General features: G+C 36.4%; 1 protein-coding gene and 1 long non-coding RNA gene across 3 annotated transcripts in view; one reads left to right on the plus strand and one right to left on the minus strand.

Annotated features, from left to right (window-relative positions):
- Nucleotides 1-14,341, minus strand: part of LOC134804941 (uncharacterized) — a 384,312-nt gene that overhangs the window by 53,157 nt on the left and 316,814 nt on the right. The gene's annotated exons all lie outside the window — the stretch shown is intronic.
- Nucleotides 7,010-14,341, plus strand: part of LOC134804715 (uncharacterized protein CG7065-like) — a 54,848-nt gene continuing 47,516 nt past the window's right edge. For both annotated transcript variants that reach the window (XM_063777877.1, XM_063777878.1), the window contains exon 1: nucleotides 7,010-7,184. The gene's annotated coding sequence lies outside the window, so the exon portion shown is untranslated. The remainder of the gene's footprint in view (nucleotides 7,185-14,341) is intronic.

A 14,341-nucleotide genomic window follows, 5' to 3' on the forward strand; every position in this document is an offset into this window, starting at 1 on the left:
GACGGCCCTCCGCGGGGTCGGCCTTCAGCCTCCCAGCCTGAAGCTCGCCCTTCGGGCTCGCTTATTAACCTACTTGGAAATTTGACTTTGCCCGTGTCCGCCGCCATTTGGATTTTTCAAAAAAAAATTTTTGACAGTAATCTTGGTGAGTATTATTCTATATTCTTTGGTCCCAGGCTCGCCGTATGCCTAATCTCAGCGCGCTCGGACCAATTTGAAAAAAAAAGTCGGCCATTTTGAATTTGTATTGATGCAGAGGGGCTACCGCGAAAACAGAAATTCGCAAATTGCGGGGATCTTTCTCTTTTACTCCAATGAAGGCGTAATTAGAGTGACAGAGAAAAATGCCCGCAATTGACGATTTTCGATTTTCACGGTAGCCGTCCAGTTTATTTTGTCTCGGTGCCCTCTATGCATAGATGGTAGGATTCTATAGATGTGCGTCCGTGAGGGATAAATCATACGCAATGCGACACTATGATTGGTCGAATTTATTTGTTGCCCACCATAATCCATACTAAATTTACGGTGGGGAATAATAAAAATGTGAGACTGTGACAAGGACAAACAATAATAGCGCTTTCGCTGCTACTCCTACTGAAAGATACCTAAGACTATTACGTTTGGTCATTTTCCCCCACTCCTTATGCCTAATCCAAGTTAAAGCCTAACAAGTTCCTTTTTAGCCCTCGCCACGTTGCGGATTTTCGATGGAACTAATTTATTTTAATGGCAATTATTTTGTTTGACATCCGACATTGAAAGTCATTGAATGTCACCGATGTAAACAAATCGAAAATGATTGTAAATATTTCAGGATAATAATAGATTTTGCAATCAAAATGCCCAAAAAAATTCACACCGATGCTAAACAAATAATTTAAAATACATTAAAATACTTGCGACAGAAAAAGGATACGGGATTCAGTAGCATTCCATTAAACAATGTTGTGAAATTATTTGTTGACATGACGGGTACTGATTTTCATAGTGAGTTTGTAATAAACTGGTTAGTTTTGTACTAAATATGAATATTAATTATTAAATTATTATTTTTCTCATTTAAGGCGTCTTTAGTGCTATAATCAAAAATATTTATTATAAGAATGAGCCATTACCACCACGAGTGACTGAATCTGGTAAATATATATACGGAGGTCGAATATTTAGAATCAAATTATGGCGGATAGGTTATTCATACTTAATTATCAACTAAACATGCTCTTTCGATTGGGTTTCGATTGGGAAACATACTTCTACAACTCACATGTACATAATTGTATACCTCACTCGCTCTTGCACGATGCCAATACACACTGTCCCGACTATTCATGACGTACACGTATTGTTGCTATATGTAAGCTGTTTGTAGCGACATTATATCAGGGCTAAAAAAGAACTTGTCAGGCTATAAATACTAGATTCGTGCCTCTATGACATTTGGTCGAGCACCCCATACCATATAGATTTTTCTCTGTTCAAAGCATGGACCGTTAGCCCCCATTCGCACGACAGCTTTTTCAACGCGCGTTAAAAAAGCGTTCGAATGGCACAAATGGATACATGTGTATTTATTCACACGATGGCGGTGGCGCTTTTTATTAAGCGTTGTTGGATTTTCTACTTTAAGCCTTGGCCGTTAAATCGAATTTAGAGTGCGGACAGATTCAAGCGCTTTTTTAAAGGCTCCTCTTCACGTTGGGCCAACGCCAACGCCAACGAGGGACGCATTTATGCGTTAGAGGGAGCAAGTGATATTGCTATCTCATTCTACCGCATGGCTGCGTCCCTCGTTGGCGTTGGCGTTGGCCCAACGTAAAGAGGAGCCTTAACGCGCGTTGAAAAAGCTGTCGTGCGAATGGGGGCTTACCGGTATAACTAAGTAAAAATCAAAATATCTCATAGCATTCACAATATTTCTTTAATATTATTTAGGTAAGGATGATGACTGAGCAGGTTAGCTAAATTAAGTGCAAAAATATTTATAAACAACCATGATACCAAAACTGAATACCGGTTAATTTGTATGAAAAATATACCAGTATTCGGTCCCTGGTTCAAAGTTGGTGCAGAGTTAAAAGGCAAGCCAGTTTCAAAAATGTGCGTGCGATGATAGATCTTCTGTACAAATATTGTTTTTCGCGCCTTTTTCTACTGGCAAAGTTCTCTAGCAAAGAATTTATGGTAGGAGAGCCCAAGAGGGGATATTTGTGTTTACTCGAGCGCGTCAGATTAAGATATGAATGATATCTTGCTACCCCGTGTAAACATCAAACATCAACATTTATTCAGCAAATAGGCCACAAGGGCACTTTTACACTTTTTTGAATTTACATACAAGCAAAAATAATAACAATACATCAACAATTTAATAAAATACTACTAACAATTCAATCTAACGTATTACAATTACTAAGAGATGTATATGGTCTCTTAATGTCGAATTACATAAAAAATACAGATACAAAAGACAAAAAAAAAACTATAATATTTAGAGGTGTAAATGTATCTAGGTGTCAGAACTATAAGATTATATAGTTTATCAAATTATCCTTAGAGATGTATAGGGTCTCCAAGAGTCAATATCCTGTATAATTAATAAATCCATTGCGTTTTTGAAGACCACGACACTGCTCCCCCTGCGGCCAGACATACATAGCCAGAAGTCGACCTTCTTGTAGCCTTGTCTCCGGCATAGTCCGCGTCGCTATATGCTACGAAAGAATTTCCTTCTGCTGACGAATACTTGTATAATATACCAAGGCATTGGGTTCCCTTCAAGTATCTCAAGACTCGTTTAGCGATCGCATAGTGGCACGTATCGGGTTTTTCAACATGTTTTGATAAAATATTTACAGCAAAGGAAATATCCGGTCTGCTCACAACCGATAAATATAATAATTTTCCGACCAATTCTCTGTAATGGAAATTATTGACACTCTTGTCACGTCTAGCACAAATTGGTTCAGAAGCTATACACCTTTCGATAAGCCAAGAGCCCTGCGCCTTGGAGATGATCGGGTTATGTATGCTTACGGCCAAGGAATTATTGACGTAGAAATGTCTGTACATGGCAAATGGAATCGTGCTCACTTAAATAACGTGTGGTATGTACCGCAAGCAGGACAACACCTATTCTCCGCTGGTTCAGCCTTAGACCACGGTTACATTGAGGTAGCCGATAAGGCTTCAAAGCCAAGAGTGGCCAGGTTAAAGCTGTCAGCATCAGAGATGGTAATCTGTATAAACTTCTAATGAGAGTAGTAACTGCAAATGCATGTGTCGTCAAAGAAGGAACTAATTTACAAATTTGGCACGAAAGGCTTTGTCACCAAAACAAAAGATATGTAAAAGAAGTCCTTACACGCAACGGTATACAATTTTCACCAGAGAAAGATGACTGTGATGGATGTGTATATGGAAAAATGACTAGATTGTCATTCGGTACAAGGCAACATCGTGGCAACAAACCAGGCGATCATATTAACGCTGACGTTTGTGGACCTATGTCAGAACTATCACTTGGCGGGAAAAGATACTTCGTTGTATTTAAAGATGATTTTACAAAGTTCAGACGAGTATACTTCCTAAATCAAAAATCCGAAGTAGCCAGTGTACTACCCAAATTTCTTGCTGAAATTAAAACGGCTGGCCATGTTGTTAAAGAATTACTCACAGATGGTGGCACAGAATTTAACAATATCGAAGTTCATCGTACCACCGAGGCCATTGGCTTACACCAACGCATGAGTATGCCGTACACGGCAGAACAACATGGCGGAGCAGAGAGAGAAAATAGGATTCTTGTTGAGGCAGCACGAAGCATGCTATACAATAAAGACCTACCGAGAAAACTGTGGGCTGAAGCCATTAATACTGCGAGTTACGTAATTAACAGGACTGGACCAACACAGATTAAAGGGAAGACACCTTATGAGCTCTGGTATAACAAGACATCTTGTATTGACCATCTACGTATTTTCGGCACAGAATGTTTTGTACATATCCCTAAGCAGAAACGTAAGAAGCTCGATAAGAAGGCTATAAAAGGATATTTGGTGGGATATTGCGGAGATAAAGATGGCTATCGTATCTGGATACCTAAAAAGAATGACGTTAATATCTCAAGAGATGTACTGTTTAGATCAGAAACAGTTTCTTCCGACTTCTGCAAGCTTCCATGTGTTATAGGCGAGCATGAACATCAAGAAACAACTGAGATTAATGAAGCAGAAAACGATTCTTATCGTGAGGCTCTTCCAGATGAAGCTCAATTACCCGATATACCCGAAAATAGCGAAGTTGAAACTCCTCCTGACGCTATCGAAGAACCAATAAATCGCTACAATCTAAGAGATAGACGATTACTTCAAAGTTCCCGATCTAACTGCTGTATATGTCTTTCAGAAGAAGAACCTCAGACTTACAAGCAAGCAATAGATTCAAAGAACCATAAAGAATGGCGTAATGCTATGAAGGAGGAAATGAATTCTCTCAAAGAAAACAACACGTGGACCGTTGATTTACCTCAAAATAGAGAGGCCCTTAGCAACAAATGGGTCTATAAAATCAAAAAGAATGTTGACGGTTCTATTGAACGTTTTAAAGCTCGGCTAGTCATCAGAGGATTCAGTCAAGAGCACGGGATCGACTATCATGAAACTTTTAGCCCTGTTGTTCGCTGGGACACGATCCGGCAAGCATACTTAGCGAAGCAGTTCTTAGGAAAATGCACATGACTCAATTCGATGTCAAGACTGCCTTTCTGTACGGCGACATCGACGAGGTTATATATATGGAGCAACCTGTGGGATTCGACGACGGATCAGGCCGCGTCTGCAAGCTTCTCAAAAGCCTTTATGGCTTGAAACAAGCACCACGGTGCTGGAACAAGAAGTTTTGTTCGTTCCTGTTGAAATATAAGCTTCAGCAATGTGACTCAGATCCATGCTTGTTTATAAGCCAAGATCGGCAACTCATTGTCATGATCTACGTGCATGACGGACTAGTCCTATCTCAAGACAAGACATGTATGGAAGAGTTCCTGAGTGCCCTGACGGCAGAATTTCAAGTACGAACTTCCGAAGTTAGCTGCTATCTTGGTCTAGAAATAAATCGCCTAAATGATGGGTCAATATTTATTAACCAAGAAGCCTACATAAAAACTATTTTAAAACATTATAACATGTGTGATGCAATATGCAATATATATATTTAACTCTTATTATACTAATGAAATCAAGCTACCGGCTTAAAGGCATCTCTATCGTTTATAAAATCTTTTACAGTGTAGTACGCCTTACTTAACAAGGAGCGCTTAATGTGTGACTTAAATTTGTGAAGTGGTAAATTCACTATATCATTGGGCACTTTGTTATAAAACCGTGTACAGTTCCCGACGAAAGACGTACTAACCTTACGGAGGCGATGGGCGGGCACAGCAAGTTTATGTTTGTTTCTAGTGTTATAGTTATGGATATCACTGTTAACCTTGAATTCGAGGATGTTTTTCCGAACATACATAATATTCTCTAGTATGTATTGAGATGCAACGGTAAGAATGTTAACTTCTTTGAATTTCTCTCTGTAGTCTACCTTTACCCCTTTTAGCCATCTATGTTGAACCCTTGGTTGGTGGGGGCTCAACAAATAGTAAAGCAGATTGTGGATTTGGTCATATTAGTCCAAATTAACGCTATTATTGTGCTATTACTAAATCTGATAATTATTTCCACGCATTTCCTTAATCTGACGGTTACAATGTAAAAATTAGGCGTCAAACTTGTGTTCGTCAGATTAAGAAAATGCCTTCAAATAAGTGTTATATTAAGTTATAGAAAAAATATAGCATTAAAGTGGACAAAAACGACCAAACCCACAAACTGCTTAACGATTTTTTAACCCTCCACCAACCTCACGAAATTTAAAAAAAATTGTAGACGCTTTCCGGCACGCTGAAAAAAAAACTTTATGTAACTTTTTTTTCTTCTTATCATCTAATATTTCGATTCCAATAGGTCTGTATGACGCTCGAGTAAATTCCGATTTAGCATCGTGGGCTCCCCTACTATTAGCTGACGGACCAATGACGGACTCTCAAACTCAAAATTTCAGATAATTTTTGTTAGGGGTCATCCATTAATTACGTCACACGTTTAGGGGTGGGAGGGGGTCAAGAAAATGTGACATATTGTGACATGGGGGAGGGGGGAGACACAAACTTTGTGACGTCACTTTAACTTCATCAGTAACCGAATTTTTTTTTTTAATTAGTTTATTCGCTGTACATTTAAATAACAAGTTTTTAAAACGATAATCGTTTTTATTCTTTTAATTTTCTTTCCTAAGCAGTTTTGGGTTATAAAATTACTAATATTTATATCGTCAAAAATATTTTGATAAAATATTAATAATACTTAGGTACTTACTTACTTAATTCGATTTGGCGATTTCGTAGAAAAAATGTGACGTCACACTAGGGGGGAGGGGTTTGCCAAATGTGACCAAATGTGACAAGAGGGGGGGGAGGGGTCAAAAAACCTAGAAATTCGTGTGACGTAATTAATGGATGACCCCTTATTTGACAAATTGTGAAGCCATAGGGCACCTTGTGGTCGGAAGCTTTGATGGCAGCCGTGTAGAAGGGGCTTTATGCCTTATGGCTCCTCTACACGAATGGCCAACGCCGGCCAATCCAAGGGACGCATTTATGCATTAGAGGGAGCAAGTGATATTGCTATCTCAGTCTACCGCATGGCTGCGTCCCTTGGATTGGCCGGCGTTTTCCATTCGTGTAGAGGAGCCATTATGGTCTATGACAACATTGACATTCACGAAAAGAAAATGGAGTCTTGCTGTCTATGCTACTTACATTTATAAACTTAATCGTTAAAGGAGGGCGCCACTGTAATACAACTGCATGACAACGGCCTTAATCTAGTACGTGGCGTGGTTAGTTTCAATTTTTGCCACCAGCAAGCATTTAAATGTCATATCATATCGTGAATCGTGATAGTGACGCTTGGGTTACGTCTTGTATTAAGATATAGGTGGTTTCTGGTTTAGATTTGTCCTATAAGTAATATGTTATCTTCTTAGCGTTTAATATAATTTTATTGTTGCTGTTTACACGTAGTTAAAAGATGATTTCGTTAATGTAGTGACTGCAGGTTGAAAAATCACAGGTCAGTACTTCAATCGTGCTTGTTACCATACTTATATATATTGTTCATTCCTTATTTACCGCTAAAGTTCATGTTAAGTATTTGTTATTACTCGGCTTATTTTGTTATTAATCCGTAATATTTTAGCATTCGTACGCAATGTGTATTGGACGCAATTGAAATATCAATCCTTTAAATTCACGCACATTTCAATTGTCGATATAGTCCGCTGAATTTGACAGCGGGCAATTTTGGCCTAAAATTGTGTATCCAGTTAAAGTCCTATCAGCACGTGGTCACAGGCTAGTCCTTCAAGTATATTCTAAGTAGTATACTGTTTACTTACTAGAGTGTGGTTACACCAGTTTTACATAGACTCTTACCTTAATGATCTAACTATTCTCATTATGATCAATTCTTCTTTTAAAATTTATGTTAAGAAAATATGGTACTAGAATATAATTAGAATATATTGCTACAAAAGAATCTAGGACCAATGTAGTACTGCCTAACAAAAGTTAAGTTTGATAGCTGAATGTTATGAATGACATGTCCCTCTGTAGCACTCATCATATTCTGTTTGAGCTCTTGCACTGGCAATGCACTTCATCTTATTCATACAAACAATAATAATTGGTCTGTGCCTTATTTTTTTCAATTCTAAGACATGTAAAACAAGTATTCAAGGAAATATGATGAAGTTGGATCCCTTTGGTTGACATAATTATTGAAAGTCGTAATGGAATGATTGTCAGATTATCATTAGTCATTATTCTGAAACCATTAACTTTTCAGGAATTTCCTAAGGTTATACTACAGATAGGTTGGGTTAGGTATGTTTTATGGCAATCCTGAAAAGTTACGTGTTTCTGAGAAATACCAAATTATGACTAACATAATTTGGTTTTTCTTTAAATACATTATGACTTAAAACTTTATGGGAAACAATAGAGAGCCATGATGAAGTGACTTACCAGAGTGATGGGTTGTCAAGTTTTGCTATCATCTGCATTATCCCCTAATCCACTACTATATAAATTATAAACTGAAATAATTGTCATATACTAAGAAAAAGTGACCGAAGCCTCTAGTGCTCCAGCCTGGAATCGAACCAGCATCCTCTGCTATCGCGGCAGGTGCCTGATGCAATCTGCCGCTGGGTCACAATGCCCATAGATCTAAAGGTTGTTGTTAGATCCCCAAACAACATTGGTCTGTGGACTATGGTAAATACTGTTCCAATTTTGGCTAGTGCTTAAAAGCAGTGCATAAATCATAGTCAGATCATATTCAGATATTTCAATGGTAGAGAGATAGATAAAAACGCTTTTTGCGGCAGGACCTCTGGTCAAATATTCAATACTCTGCAGTTATCAATAAAAACTGTAAACACACTTCTATATCTTCAGATTGCAGTAGTGAACAGCCAACTCGTAAAATTGGTAATGAATCGTAAAATATGCGGATTGTGCAATATCTGACTATTATTATTATTGGTAAACTTGGCCTTTAGGCCGCGGGGCTGGAAGCACGTGACCGGCGGAGCGACGAGCCGTAGATCAAGCCCATTTATACACTGCGCTCCACCAAATGTATGAACTGAAAGGCCGTGGCCAAACATAATAATACCTAGACCAGGAAAAAATATTCTTACAGCTTTCCAAGCGATAAGTGTAACTGGTTAAGGAATAGGTATGTATAGTACTTATCAATGAATCCTTGTGAACATCATTTGCCTCTTGCTGGTCGGTTAAGGAACAGCAGCAACCCAAACACAAAAAAAAGCATGTCATAGCTTCCTGATTGAAAAATTCCGAAGTTAATGTTAAAGTTAAGTTAGATTATCAAATCAATAATGCAGTGGACGAGAACTAAAATAACATTACATTAGCAACATATATTTTTTGTGTAACAAACACCTTTATTATTATTTATAATCAAGTATGTAAATTAACTTTAAAAAAGATAAATATGGGCAATATTATTATTAAAATATTGTACGCCTTTGTAAGGCAGTATATGGAGAACATGAACCTGTTATGACCTAAGACCTATAACCATGCAATAAAATATTTTTGAATTTGAAGAAAAATACATTACTTACCTAGTAAGAGCTTACTTTAAGATATTTTATTCGCATTTCAAAGTAGGCAACTCATGTAATTGGACGAGAACCAGCACACATACCCTATTTATGTAACACCAAAAAAACATCAAGCGGCTGAGAAAATATACCTAATCACCATCGGCTAACACATCGTCCCCACCTTAATAACCTGTTGACTCTTTTTTCAAGTTACCTTTTTTCTGTAATTTGATAAATTTCCAATTGGGAAGCTTAAGCTATGAACTTTTTTTGTGTTTGGGTGTTTTTTATGGTTCCTCAACCCATCAAGGGCGCGGCAGCTGACAGTCACGAGGTGTCATTATATCTCCTTAAAGCACTTTACGAGGTTTTGCCTGGGATGCTATTGATCATAAAAATTTGTGGCTAGCTTACATCCAATATCTACCTATTACTTAAAAATATAAACCGTGGGACCAAGATTCCAAACTATTTCAAATTATATATAGTGCATTCATGCATAGTTAACTATATACATGAATGTATTGTAGTATTGACTTTTTAAGCTGTAATATATCACTTGATAAGGAGTGGGATATGATGTTAAAATTATTAAGTTATTCCCAAATTTACTTTCTTATTTTTGACACATTTTTTTTACTTTTTCTTCTTCAATAGACGTCAGAATATAAATTATAACCTTTTTGTATTTTTTATAGTAGGTATGTTAGGCCAAAGGTGTATTGAGCACTTACTTTTCTTACTTCATAAAGTGTATTATAAGTATACAAGTAATTCTTTAGTATATTTATAATGTTGTATTAGACCGGGAGATAGTGACACATTTTACTGGGTCATTTGTACCAGTATGGCGGTTCGTCAGGGGTCTAAGCATGTAATGAAGGAAAGAAAATGCTATGACCATAGCGCTGGTACCGGCGGCCCAATCGCGTGGGCGTTAGTCGAACGTGTCGGATAAAATACGAGTGTCGAACGATTTGTTCCACAAACATCCTCGTATTTTCCGATAGTCCATAAAAAAGAAGTAGGCGGTAGCGTAATGCCATACTTCTCCGGTGTGACTTACAGCCCGCCATACTGAGGCGAACACGTTAATTAAAAAAAAACAATTCAACCATTTGTGCCAAGCTAATTTTTGCACAGGTGATCATCGTCGAGCAGCCATTCATGGACATCACCATGCCATACTCTTCGGACGGTTCCAAATGCCCGCCATACCGCCCGCAAGGAAGTTAATTTTTTTTTCAGTATTGCATTTAAATTTTTGGAGAGTATTTGATAAAATGTGACCGTTATTATAATTGCCATACTTATAGTAGGGGGAAAAAGTGCTGCCATACTTGAAAAACTTATTTAATCGACACGTTTCAAAAATACGACTATACAATACGTAAAATATTTTTTTACAGCATGGCATCATCATATTCTGTTTGATTGGATACAATTATACCTAAAAAAAATTGTTCCGGATTATAACTACGGGGCGGACGACTGTGAGACTTAAGCCAAGACTTAAAAAATAAAAAAAAATTTGACGATTTGTACCAGTATGGCATTTGGATTTTTGGAAATTAGATGATGCAATGTGACCATTATTGTATTTGCCATACTTCTAATAGGGGGAAAAAGGGGCACCATACTTGAAAAAGTTGATATTTCGACGGGTTTTCAAAGTACAAGACATAAAATCATTTGTTACAGTATGGCATCTTTGTATCCGGATCGTTTGGGTAAAATTCTACCTAAAAAAAAATATCCCATACTGTTACCATGGGGCGGAAGATTGTCACACTCAAGCAAGATATGAATTAAAAAAAAATGGAACGAATTGTTACAGTATGGCATTTTAAATTTACGAACGTTGGAAAAAAAACGTTTGGGAAAATTACACCGTACTTATGGTGTAGTGCCAAGGTGGTGCCACCCTCGAAAAATTTACAGCGCATTGCATCACCTTGCATCCACCTTCACCTTGCGAGCATTAAAAAAAAAACCCCGCAACAGGGAGAAATTTCAATAATACGATCTTACCGGTGTCCGATCTTAGTCGAACTTGTCGTTTTCGAATTTGCGTTTTAAGGTATAAAAATATACGCACATCGTAAGACGATAATGTTATTGTATTAAAACGGAATACCAAATGTTGTTTAGACCTGAACTTAGAGGATATAACCAACGGAGACGCCATGTCTATAATTTTCGGTACAAAATAGTCTGCCGTTTTTTGCGGGAAAGGGGCACATCAAATGTATACGTAACGCCAACATAGCCATGTCAGATAAACGTCATTCCATAGATATGGTTGACAAGTCGTTGACCATTGGCCGCCTTTTTTCGACAGAGGGGAACGCCTGTTAATGACCACTCCGTTGGTTATATTCTCTAAGGACCTGAAGTATTACCAATTCAATACGAACTTTTCTACCTCAAAATAGTTATAATTCAATATTAATTAATGGGACAGCTTTTTAGAAGACTGATTATTTAAAATAAGCATTTAAATATTGTATTTTTAATTAGTAGTAAGTTATTTACTTATGTGCATTCTTCCGCCGATAATATATTTACTATTAATAAAACGTTTCATTTTACTGGCAACACAGTGGTAGATTTGATGTAATTTAATGGTGAATGGAGGTTTACAGCAAGATGAGCCGAGATCTCTTTGATTCGAGAAATCGTTCGAGCGGTGGTAGCCGTACAATATTATTCAACATAATATTAGGTCATTACCTATGAAATTGGCGTTTTGTTCGGAGAATTTCAACGAAACACGAATTTCCATACAATTAATTTTGCGGATATTTTTTTGATGGCTAATTCAAACCAAACAAAATTTTTCCAGTAATTTTTGACACCTTTAAGGTATGTTTTCAATATCTCCATTTCTTGAAAATTGGTACCATTAGAAAAATATAAGTAATTTTAATACTCGAACCGACAGCACATGAAAAGACCTATTTTCAAGGCTTAATTCTGAACACTTAACAATAAAAAATAACAATTAATTGTATGTAAAATCGTTGTTTATTGAGTGCACTGTAGTTTTATTGTAATTGTGTATGTACTTTTGTAAAAAAAAAAAACTAGGATCAGACTTATATCTATGAACAAAAACGCCAATTTCATAGGTAAGGACCCAATATATGTGACGTCCCACGGTCAAAGGTACCTTATGGCGGGTATGGAGTTATGCATACCCCAGTAATCTACAATAAATAAGCTATCGATAACACAAAAGATCAACCTTCTAGGTTGCGTAGTTACAGAGATATGATTTTTTGAAAATAATGTTGTGAAATGAGCAACTTTACGATAGAGAAGTTTTAAGTTTAGCCGCCTAAAAAACTATGTTCCTGAAGTAAGTTACATAGTTGACTACAAATAATAATGCCTTATATATCTGAGATTAAAAAAATATTGCGACTTGTTCTGTAATGCAAATAGAAACTTTTGATATCGACTGATTTATGTGTATACTAACCAATCTCTTGAAAATAAAGTTTTATTTCATTTTCACGATTGATTGCAATGAGCTCTCAAGATTTAAATTTTATCTATTAGAAAACGACACTGACAGACAGTTTAAGCAAAAAACAATACCGATTTAGAGGTGAAAATGTATTTTCTGACTTTTTCATATAAAATCACAAAATTGAATATTTTTACTTTTAATGTGACACACAATCAATTTTTCTGAGCACATATGAAAGAAATTCTGTCATTCAAATGAAATAAATCCTAAAACCCCAACTAAATACTATATTTAACCCCTTATGCCACTTTAAACTTACATAACAATAACAGTATTTGCTCCATACATTTACGAAAAGGTACCTTATGGAAATAAATCTAATAATACATCACTACAAAATATCAATCATATTATAGTTTATCTTTTATGAATAGAAAATATTAATTTACATTAAACTGCCCCCAATTTAATTAGTTCTTCGTCATAATAATCTTAAAAAAGACCAATAATTTGTATGTAATGAAAAGGTACCTTGTGGTCAAGTTACATGATGAGGCATGATGATGATGGAACAGTTAGGATAAACTAATAATATTTTGGGGTTAAGATGGTATAAATCGTCTATTTCTTATCAATAATATATTTCGGTTGCTATTGAAGATAAGCGGCATTGAGGTTCAATGACCTCAGATATTCCATAAGGTAATGCGTCGGGTATTGGCATTTTTCAGCAAACCAATGGCTGATTTACTGCATGCGACCAAACCAAATGAAGATTATTCTAGTTAAGAAAGACTTGACGAGAGTAACTTTGGTATAATAGCAGTCTACTTGGATTTGTGATGTCGGTCTATGTACGGTTATAATATTTGCGAGGCGCCCCAACCAGAACTGAAATTATCAAATTAGTTTTGCAGAATGCTAATACAGTTCTCTACCAAACTTCTTTTCCCGTATTGACTAGTTTTTTTGGGAATTTTCAATCTTTTTTCCATAAGGTACCTTTTCTACTAAACTCTGAGACGACATTACTAGGCTTATAACTAACTTATAACAAAAATAAAAACAGGTAAACAAACGTTACGCATTAAGGTTTCAGATCACACAATAAAAAAAAATTGAGCATTTTTTCACCTCTTTACAAAACATTTAATATCTCCGAAACTAGAAACCCTCATAAGGTACCTTTTCCCGTGGAACGTCACATATAGTTATAAGACAAGATTGCCGCCACCTACGTCTTTGAAATTTTGGATTTATATTCGGTAAAACTTAAACTTTCAGGAAAAATTAGTGCCATACTGGTACAAATCGTCAAAAATACGAATAAAATCTTACAATTAAAAAAAAATATTGTGCACATTTGCCACCTCCTACAGGTATGGCATTATGAGATTTCTATTTATGATCACACAGAAAGTGTTGAAAAAAAAATTCAAGATGGTACAAATCGTTTAGCAATAAAAAAAAATAACTCCCTTGCGGCGGTATGGCGGGCATTTGGAACCATCCGAAAAGTATGGCATGGTGATGTCCATGAATGGCTGCTCGACGATGATCACCTGTGCAAAAATTAGCTTGGCACAAATGGTTGAATTGTTTTTTTTTAATTAACGT

This window comes from Cydia splendana, chromosome Z (assembly GCF_910591565.1).
Source record: "Cydia splendana chromosome Z, ilCydSple1.2, whole genome shotgun sequence".
In the NCBI taxonomy this organism is placed as follows: domain Eukaryota; kingdom Metazoa; phylum Arthropoda; class Insecta; order Lepidoptera; family Tortricidae; genus Cydia; species Cydia splendana.